Genomic DNA, 15,772 nt, shown 5'->3' with positions numbered 1-15,772 from the left:
AATAAATCTGAAAGCTGAATACAGAGCCTGACTTTTAATATAAACACAAACTAATCAAAGCCAAGGATTTAGAATTTGAAACAGCTCCTGTTGCTGAATCTCAATCTGTATCTCACATACAATAATGAGGTTTTTTTGAAATTAATTCTTTCTTAATTCTCTATATAAGAAATTATCCTGATTATCTAATATGCATTATCTGTATAGAGATTGAATATAATAATTATACAGAATATATAATCCTATAATAAATACATAAATAAATTATAATATGTATTATTGTATAGAAACAAAGAGTACAACTGTGGCAAGCATATTTAAATTAAAGATTTAAGAATACATCTTAACAAATTCCATTGCTGTAGACATATACAATAAATCCAAGAAAGTCATGACTGGGTAGTTTTATTAACCTTAACTGAAGGGGAGATATGAACCATGGTCCATGCATGGCTGCTAGCCATGCCAGGATACCTCTGCAGACTCCCGGACAGTGGTGGAAACAAATACAACCTGGAAAGAACTCCCTAATGCGGGAAATGTAGGCCACCTAATGTAAAATGTGATCTGAGAGGACACCTATCATAGTACCCCACATTCCATCTGTGGGGCATTCCTTTGAGTTAAGGAAACTTCTCTAGGAATCTTCTGTTACAGTGCATGTATTCAGGAAAACTGAAATTGCATTAATCTGCTGATACCTATAAACATATTTTCATGCTTAGTTTTTTTAAGTAGCTCCCTATCACCTAACAGAGAACCATGGTTTGGTCCTTTGGCCCTACCGACCTTCTCAACCTCATTACTTGCCATGCTCTTCTTCCCAGCAGACCCCCACCCTCACCTCCACGACTAGTGCCTTCTCAGTGCTTCAGGTTTCAAATTAAAAGAGATCTCTCATAAAAGCCCTCCCTTCAGCACCTAAGGAGAGTCCTACTCTATCATATCAGAGTTTCCTTCAGGGCACTACTAACAATCTTATTCTTTTATCTTTTATCATTTACCTGTTTATCTGTCTCTCCCTAGAAGCTTAAGGTCAAGGACCTTGAATATATTATCCACCATTAAAATCCTAGCCCCTACACAGTATCAAGCACATAGTAAAGGCTTGCTAAATATGTAAGAGAATGAATAAATGATAAAATAATGCAACATTTCTTGAGGTTGATTTATCTATAAAGACCTTAAGATGCTGACACAGACTGATCAAATAATTCTCTTTTTCAGTGGAGGGAGGGGCAAAAAGAGAGGAAGAAAGAGAGGGAGAATCAGATTCTCTGAAGCCTGCTTCAGAGCAGGCTTCACACCCAGTACTCACCTCAGAGCCCAATCCTGACATCAAGACATGAAATCAAGAGTCAGATGCTTAACCAACTGAGCCACCCAGGTGTCCCAATCAAATAATTCTAATTTACCTTAAGGAAATAATTGGAAATGTTCAGATTTGTCACAGAATTTTCATCACAGACTTGTCTATAAAAGGAAAAAACTGGATCTGAATTCCCAGAAATAAGAAAAACATGAGGCATCTGGGTGGCTCAGTGGGTTAAAGCCTCTGTCTTCAGCTCAGGTCATGATCTCAGGGTCCTGGGATCGAGCCCCCTGGGCTCTCTGCTCAGCAAGGAACCTGCTTCCTCCTCTCTCTCTGCGTGCCTCTCTGCTTACTTGTGATCTCTGTCTGTCAAATAAATAAATAAAATCTTAAAAAAAAAAAAAGAACGAAAAACATTAAATCAGTGACATTTTAGAAGAATACTTAAAACCATGATGAAATGCTCATGATATAATGTTAAATGAAAAAAGTAGGACAAAAGAACTAATAAAGCATGGTCCCAATTGTTCCGAAAAGGAAAAGAGTAGGGGTGCCTGGGTGGTTCAGTGGGTTAAAGCCTCTGCCTTCAGCTCAGGTCATGATCCCAGGGTCCTGAGATCAAGACCAACACTGGGCTCTCTGCTTGGCAGGGAGCCTGCTTCCCCCCCTACCCCCACCGCCTGCCTTTCTGCCTATTTGTGATCTCTTGTCTGTCAAATAAATAAAATCTTAAAAATAAAAAGAAAAAAGGAAGAGTATATATGCACAGGAAAAAATTCTCAATGGACCAAAGTATTGATGGTGCTTATCTACAGATGACTGTGATTTTTATTATTAATGATAATCCATATTTTTAAAAAATTCTCTACATGACTATATTACTTTCATGAATGGATAAAAGCAGTACATTTTTAAATCTAAATAAACACCTAATGCATGAAAATCAGTCTGCTAATTACTGAAGGATGCAACGCTTTCAAATGGGTGATCAACACTTTCCCATTTTCCAGCAGTTTGTAATTTCTGACATAAGTAACCTTTTCTCCTAACCCAGATGGGGGCTGGTAATAGGAGCCAGTATCAAGTCAGAAGAATGAAAAAAGGCATAAAAATGGTAAGATGAAGTGGCAACTGGGGCACTACAAAGGAAAAGAAGGGAAGCCAGGAGGGAGATGAGAGGATTCCAAAGATAAACTCCAACTGCTTTCATCCTTTCAACAAATACTCTCTGAGTGTCTACTGAGCCAGGTATTTTGCTAGGCCACGGATGAATAAGACACAGTTGCAGCCAGGCCTGAAATTACAGCGGGGCAGACAGGTAAGCAAATCAATTACATCAGAGCTCAATGACATGATTATGAGCAAGATGTTCTGAGGGTACAGACAAGGGGCACCTAACTCATGCTGCAATGGGAGTGCTCAGAAAGCACTTACAAGAGAACACAAACTCATGCTAACTCCCAGAGGACAAAATACAGAATTCTAGGCAAGAGAGACAAAACATAAAAAGGTATAAAAGCATAAGATCACATGGCTATCAGGGTGCTTCAAGCTGCATGTAGCCCTAACTAGGACCCCGGATATCTGCTGGAAGTTAAATGTCATTGCTATGGGCTCTGGATAAAATACAGCGGCCTAAATGGCAAGTTTGCAAACTTCCCTGAATAAGCCTTTCCAATGCAAGTCCTGATATAATTAATATTGATGGTCAGATCACTATGTCTCAGATATTTTTACCCATTATTTTTTAAGTACTCTGAAAGACTTTTTAAAAGTTCTTTCTCAGCCCAAATAGCATAACAGATGGTAGCTGGTCTAGAGCAACTAGACACAGCAGCAGATTCAAAGGGCACAGAAAAGACTCCATCAATTATCACCAGCCCTTTCTCTGGAAGAAGAGGAGATCAAGCTGATTCAATATATTGAGTCCATGGTATCACCAGTGTGTCACTTATTTTTATGTCTTGATTGCCCCTCTTTTGACGGGTATTTAAATTCAAATGGATGGGTAATATAGGTGAAAGGAATTAGGGGTACTTGTGATGAGCACTGAGTAACGCATAGAATTGCTAAATCATTATACTGTACACCTAAAGTTAATATAACACTGTATCTTAATTATACTTGAATAGATAACTAATATATTCAGTTTGGTGGGATTATGTGAGCAAAGCTACACATGATGATGACTTATTGTCTCACCCCTTTGCCTCATGCAATATCCTAGAGCTACGCTTATGTCAAAGCCTGGGAAGAAAGGATTAGAGAATCTGCAGCCACTGCCCTTGCTGTCTAGAATCGTAAGATCCCATGTGGACCATAAAAATATGTGAAATCACTGCCATAGACACCAACTGAATGAATATTTAGTACATTTAAAAAGGAATAAAATATTTATAGCTTACCAAAAAATCCTCTAGGCTACTTGAAGAAAAAAAAATTGCTTTCCTTTTATGCCTTAATCTAAAGCTTAAATCATGAGTGCACTTTTAAGTCTTATTATCAATAATTGAGAGTTTGGGGGAACAACCCATAAATGCCAGAACGCTAGTGTAATAGCTAAAGAAGCATTCTTACAAAGTAATATATTAAAGTAAATTTGGTTAGCTTCCAAAAGGGAAATCACTATATTTTTTTAACTATCCGTACTTAATATTATATGACTTGGGGCACCCGAGTGGCTCAGTTGATTAAGCACCTACCTTCTGCTCAGGTCATGATCCCAGGGTCCTGGGATTGAGCCCCAACTCGGCCTCTCTGCTTGGCAGGAAGCGTGCTTCTTCCTCTCCCTCTGCCTGCCACTCCCCCTGCTTGTGCTCGCTCTCTCTCCTTCTGTCAAATAAATAAATGAAAATCTTAAAAAAGAAGAAAAAAGAAAAAGAAAGAGATTTATTATAAGGAATCGGCGGGACGTGTGAGTGGCTCAGTTGGTTAAGTGTCTGCCTTTGGCTTAGGTCATGATCTCAGGATCCTGGGATCAAACCCCACTTTGGACTACCTGCTAAGTGGGGAATCTGTTTCTCCCCCTCTCTCTGCCCCTCCTCCCTTGTGCACTCTCTTGTGCACTCTCTCCCTCTTTCTCTCTCTCAAATAAATACAACTTTAAAAATAAGGAATTGGCTCATGTTATAAAGGCTGGTAAATCCAAAGTTTGCAGAGCTGATGTCCCAGTTCAAAACCAAAAGTCATCAGTCAGAACTCTCAGTTGAGGAGCGCTTGAGTGGCTCAGTGGGTTAAGCCTCTGCCTTCAGCTCAGGTCATGATCTCAGGGTCCTGGGATCGCGCCCCACATCAGGCTCTCTGCTCAGCAAGGACCCTGATTCCCCCCACCTCTCTGCCTGCCTCTCTGCCTACTTGTGATCTCTCTGTAAAGAAAGAAAGAAAGAGAGAGAGAACTCTCAGTTGAGGTAGGGTCAACCATGCCTTCAACTGATGGGATGAGACCCACCCAAATTATGGAGAGCAATCTACTTTACACAGTCTACAGATTTAACTGTTAAATCAGTTAAACCTCCTCCAAAAACACCTCCCAGAAATATCCAGAATTTTTGACCAAATATCTGGCCACCCCATGGCCTAATCAAGTTGACACATAAAATTAACCATCACAGTTATCATTCAAACCAAGAATATTTCACGATAGAATGAATTTATCTCTTTTTAGATTATCTGTCCTTTACTCTGTTTTAGTGTGCTTAAAAATTTTGCATTTGTTGGGGTGCCTGGGTGGCTCAGTGGGTTAAGCCGCTGCCTTCGGCTCACGTCATGATCTCAGGGTCCTGAGATCGAGTCCCACATCGGGCTCTCTGCTCAGCAGGGAGCCTGCTTCCCTCTCTCTCTCTCTCTCTCTGCCTGCCTCTCTGCCTACTTGTGATCTCTCTCTGTCAAATAAATAAATAAAATCTTTAAAAAAAAAAAATTTTTGCATTTGCTCCATGCATTTGCATGGACTTTAACTCCATGCCTTTGCTCATGCTGTTCCATGTACCTAGAATGTTTTTCCGGTAATTGCCACATTTATAAATCCTAAATATTTTCAGGCCTTGCTCAAATACCCCATCTTTTAGAAAGTTTTCTCTGACAATTATCATATGATCTCCCTTATATGAGGAAGATGAGATGCAATGTGGGGGTTTCAGGGGTAGGAAAAGAATAAATGAAACAAGATGGGATCAGGAGGGAGACAAACCATAAGAGACTCTTAATCTCACAAAACAAACTGGGTGGGGTTATGGACATTGGGGAAGGTATGTGCTATGGCGAGTGCTGTGAAGTGTGTAAACCTGGTGATTCACACACCTGTACCCCTGGGGCTAATAATACATTATATGTTTATTAAAAAAATAATAAAAAAATTTTTTAAAAAGAAAGCTTTCTCTGATTCCTCCTGTCTGACTACCCTCCACAGACACATCAAACTAGGAGTAACTCTTCCTTCCCAATACTCATATGCTGACTCTGCTTCTCTCTTGGCATGTCCTGCGTATACCTTGTTTTACAGATTTTTATGGATAGATTTTTCACACTATAGATTTCTTGAGAAAAGAGATCATGTCCAAGTCAGTCTTGAATCTCCCGAGTATTTTACATTGAGTAGATATTCAACATATATTGGTTAAATTAGTAGATTTTATATCTTTTCCATATAACTAAGGAGTCAGTAATTTCTTAGATAACAAATAATTCAAAGATATTTTCTAATGAAGAATTTAAGAAATTATCTCTTGATAAATTCATGTACTGAATAATTTGAGATAACAACACCTTTAGTTGATTAGATTTTCCACACTTTATGACAACTATGTTCTACATATCTAACTATAATTTTAAGTATTAATTGTCAAATTCACTTAATGTAAAATACAGGGAAATCATTTTGATTATAATAGTATTTTTCCTTTACTGCCACTATCCCCACCTGTGAAGCCTGAAACAGCTAATCCTCTTATCATTCATCCTAAAATATGTTTATTTATGGCACTTACTTTTTGGATTAAGGTACACATTGAACAAAACTATAACATAACTGGAACCACAGAATATGTTCTTCCTCGTGCTTTAAAGAAGCCACATCATCTTTCTGTTACATTATTTCTATAGAATCCCTTAGAACTGACAGATCTCCAACAACCAACAGTATCTGTTAATGCCTTCCTTGAATCCTTATTCACTACAATTAATACATTTTACCACTGGCTTGTAACTAATCTCTCAATTTGTCAAAATCTTCAAAGCTTTTCTTGTTTCTCCCTCTAGTGGTCAATAACATTCATTGACATGGAAACGCAAACAAGGGTGATCTTAGATGTGGGTAAAAGATGAAAATGGACGTTCAGTTTTGTTGTAAACAAATGTGAAATGTCTTCAAATCTGTCTCATAATCCGAAAAGAGGTTTATTTGAGATACAATTTCTTTAGATCCACAGATACTCTCTATATTCTTTGAATAATAAAATATTTCTATTTCACAGTAATTATTTTTAGACATTCTGTATAATTAATTTTCTATTCATAAAATGTGACTTTCAACAAAGTTATCTAATATATCCAAGCAATAAGCACATCACAGATTATTTTAATTTTTTTCCTTAATAAAATAATCCTTCCCCCTCTTCCCTTGCTTAATTTGCACTCGTATCTTCTCCATTTCAAATTCTGATTTCTTGTTTATAAAATGTTATGAAAAATTGTTTAATTAGAAATAAATTTAAGGGGCGCCTGGGTGGCTCAGTGGGTTAAGCCGCTGCCTTCGACTCAGGTCATGATCTCAGGGTCCTGGGATTGAGTCCCGCATTGGGCTCTCTGCTCAGCAGGGAGACTGCTTCCTCCTCTCTCTCTCTGCCTGCCTCTCTGTCTACTTGTGATCTCTCTCTGTCAAATAAATAAATAAAATCTTTAAAATAAATAAATAAATAAATAAAAATAAATTTTAAAATTCATGATGCTTTTGTAAAATGACGAGATGGTAGAATGTGAGTGAGATGAAGAGAGAATATATAAGTGTATAATAAATTCTGATTTCAGAGGTGGAACTATGGTCAAGTACTTCTGAATAGAAAACCTTAATTTTTAAAATTTAATTTATTAGGAGTAATAGATAGTAAATCATCTTAAAAGGAACACTGTCAAACATAATGACATAAAAATTGGCCTGCTTTGCCAAGATTCACAAAACAGTACTCTTAACCAATTAGAAAGACCATTTTATTAAAGATAGAATGACTATATAATTTGTCATTCAAATCAGGACACTTTGAGACTGAAAAGGACACTATTAATAACATGAGACAACAGACATAAACTGGAATCATCCCAGACAAACTAGGATTAGGTCAACCTAATGATCTCAAATTCTTTAAAAACATGAATTATTTGATTTATTAAAACATAAAGCAAATTGTAGCAGTCCTTTTACTAAGAAGGTTATGATGAGTGAATCATGCAGCTTTCTTTGCTGTACACTAAAATTTTTCCTTCTAAGACCACTTAAGGACCAAGGATTTTAGGTCTATTCCAATCTCTTCACTGGGTAGCCATCTTCCTAGAAGTCTTCCCAGGACATTCCTAGTTTTAAAACCAAAAGTCCCTCACCTCAGAAATCCCTCTAGCTTGGACAAACCAGGCAGGTTGGTCACCCTAATTCCTTACGGCTGCCTTTTAGCAAGGTTGTATCTCCCCCTTGGCCCTTGAAGTGGTGTGAGGAAGGGCACGGAACAAAATTCTTTTACCAGCACTGACCCGGCTCTTCCCCAACCGCTGATTTAGCTCCAGCCTGCCTCCAGCTGCCCCAAAGTTCACCCTTCATTTCAAGGATACCACTATCTGTGACCCTGGTACCAAAGCCCATGCTACCTGTTAACACTGCCTTTCTGCTCCCCAGCTACCACTAAACACCCTTGCTTCCACTGAGGGGCCTCCAAGTCCCCCACCAAGCTGTACTGCTTGGGACTTTAATGCTGCCACAAAAAATCTCTCTGTTCTACCATCCACATCAGAGTTTTAAGGACTCTGGGGACTCCTGGGTGGCTCGGTCGATTCAGCCTCTGCCTTCAGCTCAGGTCATGATTCCGGGGTCCTGGGATCAAGTCCCAAGTTGGGCTTCCTGCTCAGCAGCAGTGAGTCTGCTCCTCCCTCTTCTTTTGTGGTGCATGCTTTTTCTCAAATGAATAAAATCTTTTTTAAAAAGAGTTTCAAGGACTTCATTTTTAATGTAAGATTTCATCCTTCACTAAGCTCTGGCATGTGGGAAGGAAATGAAAAAAGATTTGTTGTATCCTCAAAAAGAAGGTATAAACATTAGACAATTTCTTTAGGTACGTTAAATCACAAGTAAAGCTAAGAAAGATGGTTAAAGAAATATTCTACAATATTGATTAATAAGAACCCTAATCTAGCAAATTTTGAGAACAAATTTCTTTTTTTTTTTTTTTTAAATTTTTTTTTTTTATCAGATCGGGGGGGGGGGGGGGAGAGAGAGCACAGGCAGACAGAATAGCAGGCAGAGGCAGAGGGAGAAGCAGGCTCCCTGCCAAGCAAGGAGCCCGACGTGGGACTTGATCCCAGGACGCTGGGATCATGACCTGAGCCGAAGGCAGCTGCTCAACCAACTGAGCCACCCAGGCGTCCCGAGAACAAATTTCTAAGGATGTCAAGAGTACCTTTTTGAAAAAGGCTACAGTGTTTTCCACAGAAAACAAAATGAGAGCCAGGTAAGAGCAATTTTGTCTATTATGGATGTTGGTATATATAATAATCTGCTCTATCTGTTACAAAGGTCCATTTCTCTTCCAGTAAACAAACTACTCTTCATATCCACTTGGTGAATGACAAGTATGTCAAATTCAACATGTGCAGAACCAAACCCATCATCTTCCCCACAAACCACTCTTCCATTTCCACTCTGTCCTTTATCTAAATAAAGTGCATCATCATCTAGTCAGATGCAAAAGCCAGAAATGTCGGGGTCATTTCTGCCTCCTCCCACTCTCTGACCCTCAGATCCCATCATTCCTCCAACAGAGTGCTTCTCAGACCTGCTGATGCTGACGCAGGTCTATCTTCACAGCATACACCCTGGCCAAGCCGCTATCGGTCTTCTCGGTAATCTCCTATGTGTCTCCGTACTGCCCCTCTCCAACCTATTTTCCACACTACAAGCATATTAATAGTATTATGGGCTGAATTATGTCCCCCGAAATTCACATGTTGAAGCCCCAATCCCCAATTCCTCAGAATGTGACTGCTTTGAGGAATAAGACCTTTAAGGAGGCAATTCAGTTAAAATGCGGCAGTATGGTGAGCCCCGAACCAATCTGAGTAGTATTCTTACGGGAAGAGGAAACTTCTACACACAAAGAGACCCCAGGGCATACACACACTGGAAAATACCATATGAAGAGGCAGCAAAAGAGCAGCCATCGGCAAACTAAAGAGAGAGGCCTCAGAGAAACTCATTCTGCCAACACCTTGATCTTGGACTTCCAGCCTCCAGGGCTGTGAGAAAATAAATTTCTGTTGTTTGAGCCACCCAGTCTGTAGCATTTTGCTTTGGAAGCCCTAGCAAACTAATACATATGGTGTCTTCCCTCTTCCTCTTACCTTTAAAATAAAATGGGTGTAATATGCAGGGCCTATAAAGCCCTATATGATTTGGCCCTGTGGATATCTCCCACCTTATCCCTCTCCTTAGCTCTCTGCCCTCTAGCCTTAGTTCTCATACATACCTGGAACCTCTCACAGGTGTTTCCTTTGCTAGAAGTGCCAGTCCCCCACTCCCATTACCCGCTTAATTTCAAGTCTCAGTTCAAAGGTCACTTCCTCAGGGAAATCTCCTTGAATCTGGTCTAGGGCAATTTCCCTAAACACAGTTGTTATTATTTGCCTCATATCTCCTTTTTTCCCCTCTAATTCAGAAGGTCCACAAGAACCAAACTACTCCCATCTTGTTTACTTCTCGATACAGTGTCAGCATGGTCCTTGACAAATAGGGGGGCTTCCATAAATATTAGTTGACCATATGACAGATTCTCTGTTTCGGTATTTACAATTACCTCTGTTGAGGAATTGAGATATCAACTGGCTTAGTTGAGAAGCCACTGGGGCAGTACCATCAAATGCCAAATATGCAGCCCTTCTTTCCCTCAGGCTCTATTTTCACCAGCACTCCTAGCTCAGAGTATCCTCCTCATGAGACGGAGTTAAAAGGAGGAATGGCTAACAATAGACCTCAAAGTTCCTCTCTTAGACCCAGCCCCATATGACTTAGGAAAGAAACATCATGGAGCTCAGGCCTCAGGATCTGTCTCCAACCCAGACCATCTGAGAGTGCTTCTATAAAATGGTACTCAGAGGAGAACTAGGAAATAGGCGAGCAAATGCTACATACAGTGTTTTGAACTGCAGCCAAGATCATTTACAAAAATAATTCTTGGAATGTTAAAGAAGGTATTTTAAAACTAGAAATATAGTAGGAGGAACACATATTTTCAAACAGAAATCTGGAGTGTTCTTCATGTTCTGATAATCTTGCTGAAGTGGGAAGGTCATTAACTGAGCTTTGTTCCATAAGGAAGGGAAAAAACACTTCCAGGGTGATGGAAATAAAGGACTTCACAGAAATGAAAATTAACTTCCTGCTCTGATGAACGATGCCTGAGAAAACCTCTGGAAGTCTGCTGGCTTTCCATGTCTTGAACTAGTTATAGTACATTTTTTCTTTAAAGAGCTCAATATTATTCTATTATTTACCTTCAGACATACAAACATCTTCTATGCAGGTCTCTGAGCCACCTTCATTGTGGTGCCTACGTGATGTCTGAAACACATGAATCCTGGTTCTGATGTGGGAAGCAATTTTTATGGAGCTTTTGCTTTAAGGTGGCTGGAGACCACCTGTAGGATGGCAGCCAGCTAGCAAAGGTCAACCACCAGGCTGACTGGATGAAATCCAAATTTCAGTAACATGTATATTCTGTAGTTGTTCTTAAATTACTATATAAGTTATATTCATGTATTTTATCACATTTAATCCTCAAAGTAATTTGGGATGGACCGCTGTATGATAATATAGATGTATAATGATTAGCATACTGTTTACTGATACGGCAAACATTTATAACATATTATTTTTTTAAGATTTTATTTATTTATTTGACACAGAAAGAGAGAGAAATCACAAATAGGCAGAGAGGCAGACAGAGAGAGGGGGGGGAAGCAGGCTCCCCCTGAGCAGAGAGCCCAATGTGGGGCTCAATCCCAGAACCCTGAGATCATGACCTGAGCTGAAGGCAGAGGCTTAACCCACTGAGCCACCCAGGCACCCCTATAACATATTATAAAATGGGAAAAATTACCAAACAAGATGCACAATATGGTCTCATTTTTATAGAAATATGCCCACATACTTAGGTGTATACATCACAGCAACAAGTGATAACTAGTGAGTTATACACTTTTTTAAAAAACTCTTTAAGATATATTGGGAACATCTGAAACTTAGAGAACCTAAGTAATAGAACTGAGGCCATATCTTATTTTAAAAAATAGTAATAATAAAGCCAGGATTTGATCCACGTGTACCTGAAGCCAAAGATCCAAAGCTTTTTTCATACTTTGTTAGTTTACTGCTTTGGACACCATTTACAAGGTGGCCCAGGCTTATGAGGGGAATTTTTCATGTATAAAATAAGGAAATATACTACACATTTCCTAAAGAGCTCATGAAAATGAGATTTTTATAACTAGTAAACTTATCATCTCCAAATTAGTTATAGCCATTATGACTCCTAATGTCAATTAAGCCACTCTAGGCCTGAGTTGCCTTCATTTTTATACTGCCTATATGAACAAATTGGGAGAAAAACATAAGTGAACCACATTGACCATGGCTGTCATAAAAGTATCCTAAAGGATCCAATTGTATATGTGTAAATATATTGAAATATTTCATCCTATTCATCTCAGTATCTCTGGCCCTCTGATAATTAGGTCACAATCTCATTCAAGGACCATTTTATATTGTCCTAAGTTATTTCACTGACCTGGCAATAGCAATTTCCCATTCCCATCATGAAGATGGAGAAAGAAAAGGAGCATGAATATGATTCATATGACAATGAGCTCTGAATTCCAGCCTTATATTACCTGCTGATAATTGTGGGTTTTGAAATAAGAAAAGGAAGAGAGGACCTAAGAGACATGAAAGGACCATGAGCTATAAAAAGGCTGATTCTGATGTCAAAAACTTAAAGGGGACTTCCTGTTCAACTGGCAAACTATAAGAAATATTTATCCAGGGAGCCTGGATGGCTCAGTCAGTTAAGTGCCTACCTTAGGCTCAGGTCATGATCTCGGGGTCCTGGGATGAAACCCCGCACTGGGCTCCCTGCTCAGTGGGGAACCTGCTTCTCCCTCTGCCTGCAGCTCCTGTTGCTTCTGTGTTCTCTCTCACCCTCTATCTCTCTCTGACAAAATCTTTGAAGAAAAAAAAAAGAACGCATTTCTTAAATAACCCATACCCTAGACTTGTACTGTCCAATATAGCAACAATTAAGTGTCAGAAATGTGGCCAGTTCAAATTAAGGTGTGCATGAACTGTAAAATACTCATCAGATTTTAAAGACTTAGCACAAAACAAGACTATAAACTATTTCATTAATAATTTTTGTCTTGAAAAAAAGGGCGGGTTGCCTGGGAGGCTCAGTCGCTTAAGTGTCTAACTCTTCAGCTCAGGTCATGATCTCAGGGTCATGAGATTGAGCCCCCTGTCAGACTTCCTTCTGCCAAAATCTACTTTCTACTTTTTTTCCCCCAAAGCTTTCTCTGGCCACAGGATCCCACTCTGTTCCTACCTATATGTGTGACAGAGAAAGTACCAAGAAATTAGCATTCCCCAAGAGGAATCCTCAACCAGTAACTAACAGGAGTTGGTATATAAATACCACAGCCCTTTGTCCTCGGATGAGGTAATCCAGCATTATGTGTTCTATACCATTTACAAGAGTTCTACAGTGGGCTTGTATGTTAGGATACCCACAGCTATATCTTGTTTAATAATTCACTTTTTATTTGCTCTGCGCTTCCCTATCTCTCTTCGCCTCCCTTTACCCAGGTTTCCTGGAATTGTTTTGTGAATAAACTACTTGCCCTAGAATCCTGTTTCAGAACCCAAACTAAGTGAATTGGTCTTCCTACTTTCACTCTCACCTCTAACCAATCCATTCTGCATCTCAAAAGCCAGGTTATCTTTTTAAACTGCCACTGTGACCATATCGCTACTTACCAAAAACCTTTTGACTTCCCACCACTCTTAGGAGAAAGACCATCCATACCTTAGTTTAAAGTTTCTGGATGTCAATACCATTGAGCTTTACTACCTGAGTTTTGCCACATTACCATCACACAGAACTACTATACCTTGGAAATGGAAAGTTCCAGTATTTCACACTCTGGCCATAACCTTCTATCTTCATACAAACACTACTACTCTGTCAGCACCAGCCCTCAATTCTTCAATCCTTTCTTCCCAACTATCAAACTGATCATGGCTTTGCACACTCCCTGTTCTACTAACCCCCTGGCAACATCACTTCCACTGCTCTCTTATCGACACTGTTAATTCCGCTGGCCTCCACCGCTGGTGGTGTCAGCTCAGAAACCACTGGCCCTGACTATCTTGAGGAAACCATAAGCCCTGAATATTTTGACAATCTGCCTCAGCTTCTGTACCCAGGCTGGAAGTAAATGTAACAGCAATAAATTACTGCTCAGAATTTAAAATGCACACAATGAGGTAATTTCTTCCCAGGAGGCTAAATCCACAAATGAGTGGTCCCCAACCTCAAACAGACCCTTAACACCACTCATTATTTTTTATATATCTCATTATGTTCATAGGAAATTCTAAACCTTCATCACTTCCCAACATCCTTCCTCTGTTCACTTTCAGCAGATTACGCTGGGGCTGAATTTGCAGGGTTACAAATCTACCCAACATCTTAACTCTTTCACTCTTTTGTAGAAAACCTCCCTCTCCACTTGTGCTTCAAACCCCAAATGTTTCTTCCCCAAGATTGAACCTGAATTCAGGTCCTTTCATAATCAATATCTGGGCCAACTTCCCAACCTCACTTTCAGCTTCTTCTCCAGCTACATCCTACCTCAAGTTCCAGGAATGCAGTCCAACATGGAGAGGATCTGGAGCCTGACGAGGTGAATGGTATCTAACAAGGCTGGGAGCAGAACCCGGAAGTCTCCTGAATAAAGCTCAATTCTCGTTTCCAGGAATGCTGTCATAAAAAGGACCCTGCCAGGGGGTGGGATTATGGACATTGGGGAGGGTATGTGATTTGGTGAGTGCTGTGAAGTGTGTAAACCTGGTGATTCACAGACCTGTACCCCTGGGGATAAAAATATATGTTTATCAAAAATAAAAAATTAAAAATAAAATAAAATAAAAATAAATAAATAAATAAATAAATAAATAAATAAAAGGACCCTGCCGAGGAGGAGAATACAAGCTATAAACCATAGAAAGTTAAAAAGCCATGAGCCAAGATTCCAATAAATGGAGAAATCCAATTAAGAGAGAAAGAGTGGGGACATCTGGGTGGCTCGGTTGATTCAGCTGCTACCTTCGGCTCAGGTCATGATCCCTGCGTCCTAGGATGGAGTCCCACATCGGGCTCCTTGCTCAGTGGGGAGCCAGCTTCTCCCTCTGCCTCTGCCTGCCATTCTATCTGCCTGTGCTCACTCAGACAAATAAATAAAGAAAATCTTAAAAAAAAAAAAAAAAAAACATGAGAGAGAGCGGATAAGAAGTAGAAAGGGGCCAACAGAGAAATGACAAGGAGCAAGATGTAAGTTAGGTCCAGGGTAATAATGCTCTTCCTCTTTTTTTTTCTTTTTTGGTTTGGAAAGGTAATTTATTTAGGTTTTTTTAAAAAAATTTCAGTTAACATACAGTGTTATATTGTATACAATATAATGATTCAACAATACCATACATCACCCAGTGCTCATCATAAGTGTACTCTTTAATCCCCATCACCTGTTTCACCCATCCCCCACCCAACTCCTCTGGTAACCATCAGTTTGTTCTCTATAGTTAAGAGTCCATTTCTTGGTTTGTCTCTTTCTCTCTCTTTTCCCTTTGCTCATTTATTTCTTAAATGTTACATATAAGGTGAAATTATGTAATAATTATATTTCTCTGACTGACTTATTTTGTCTAACATTATACACTCTAGCTCCAACCACATCATTGCAAATGGCAAGGTTTCATTCCTTTTTGTGGCTAAATAATATTCCATTCCACCATATACTACTTTTTCCATTCAACAATCAATGGACACTTAAGCCGCTTCCATATCTTGTCTATTGTAAATAATGCTGCTATAAATATCAGGGTGTATGAATCTCTTTGAATTAGTGTTTTTGTATTCTTTAGAATGGTAATTTTTA

This window comes from Mustela nigripes, chromosome 13 (assembly GCF_022355385.1).
Source record: "Mustela nigripes isolate SB6536 chromosome 13, MUSNIG.SB6536, whole genome shotgun sequence".
NCBI classification, from domain to species: domain Eukaryota; kingdom Metazoa; phylum Chordata; class Mammalia; order Carnivora; family Mustelidae; genus Mustela; species Mustela nigripes.
The sequence above is the reverse complement of the archived record's forward strand: the minus strand, read 5'-3'. Positions refer to the sequence as shown.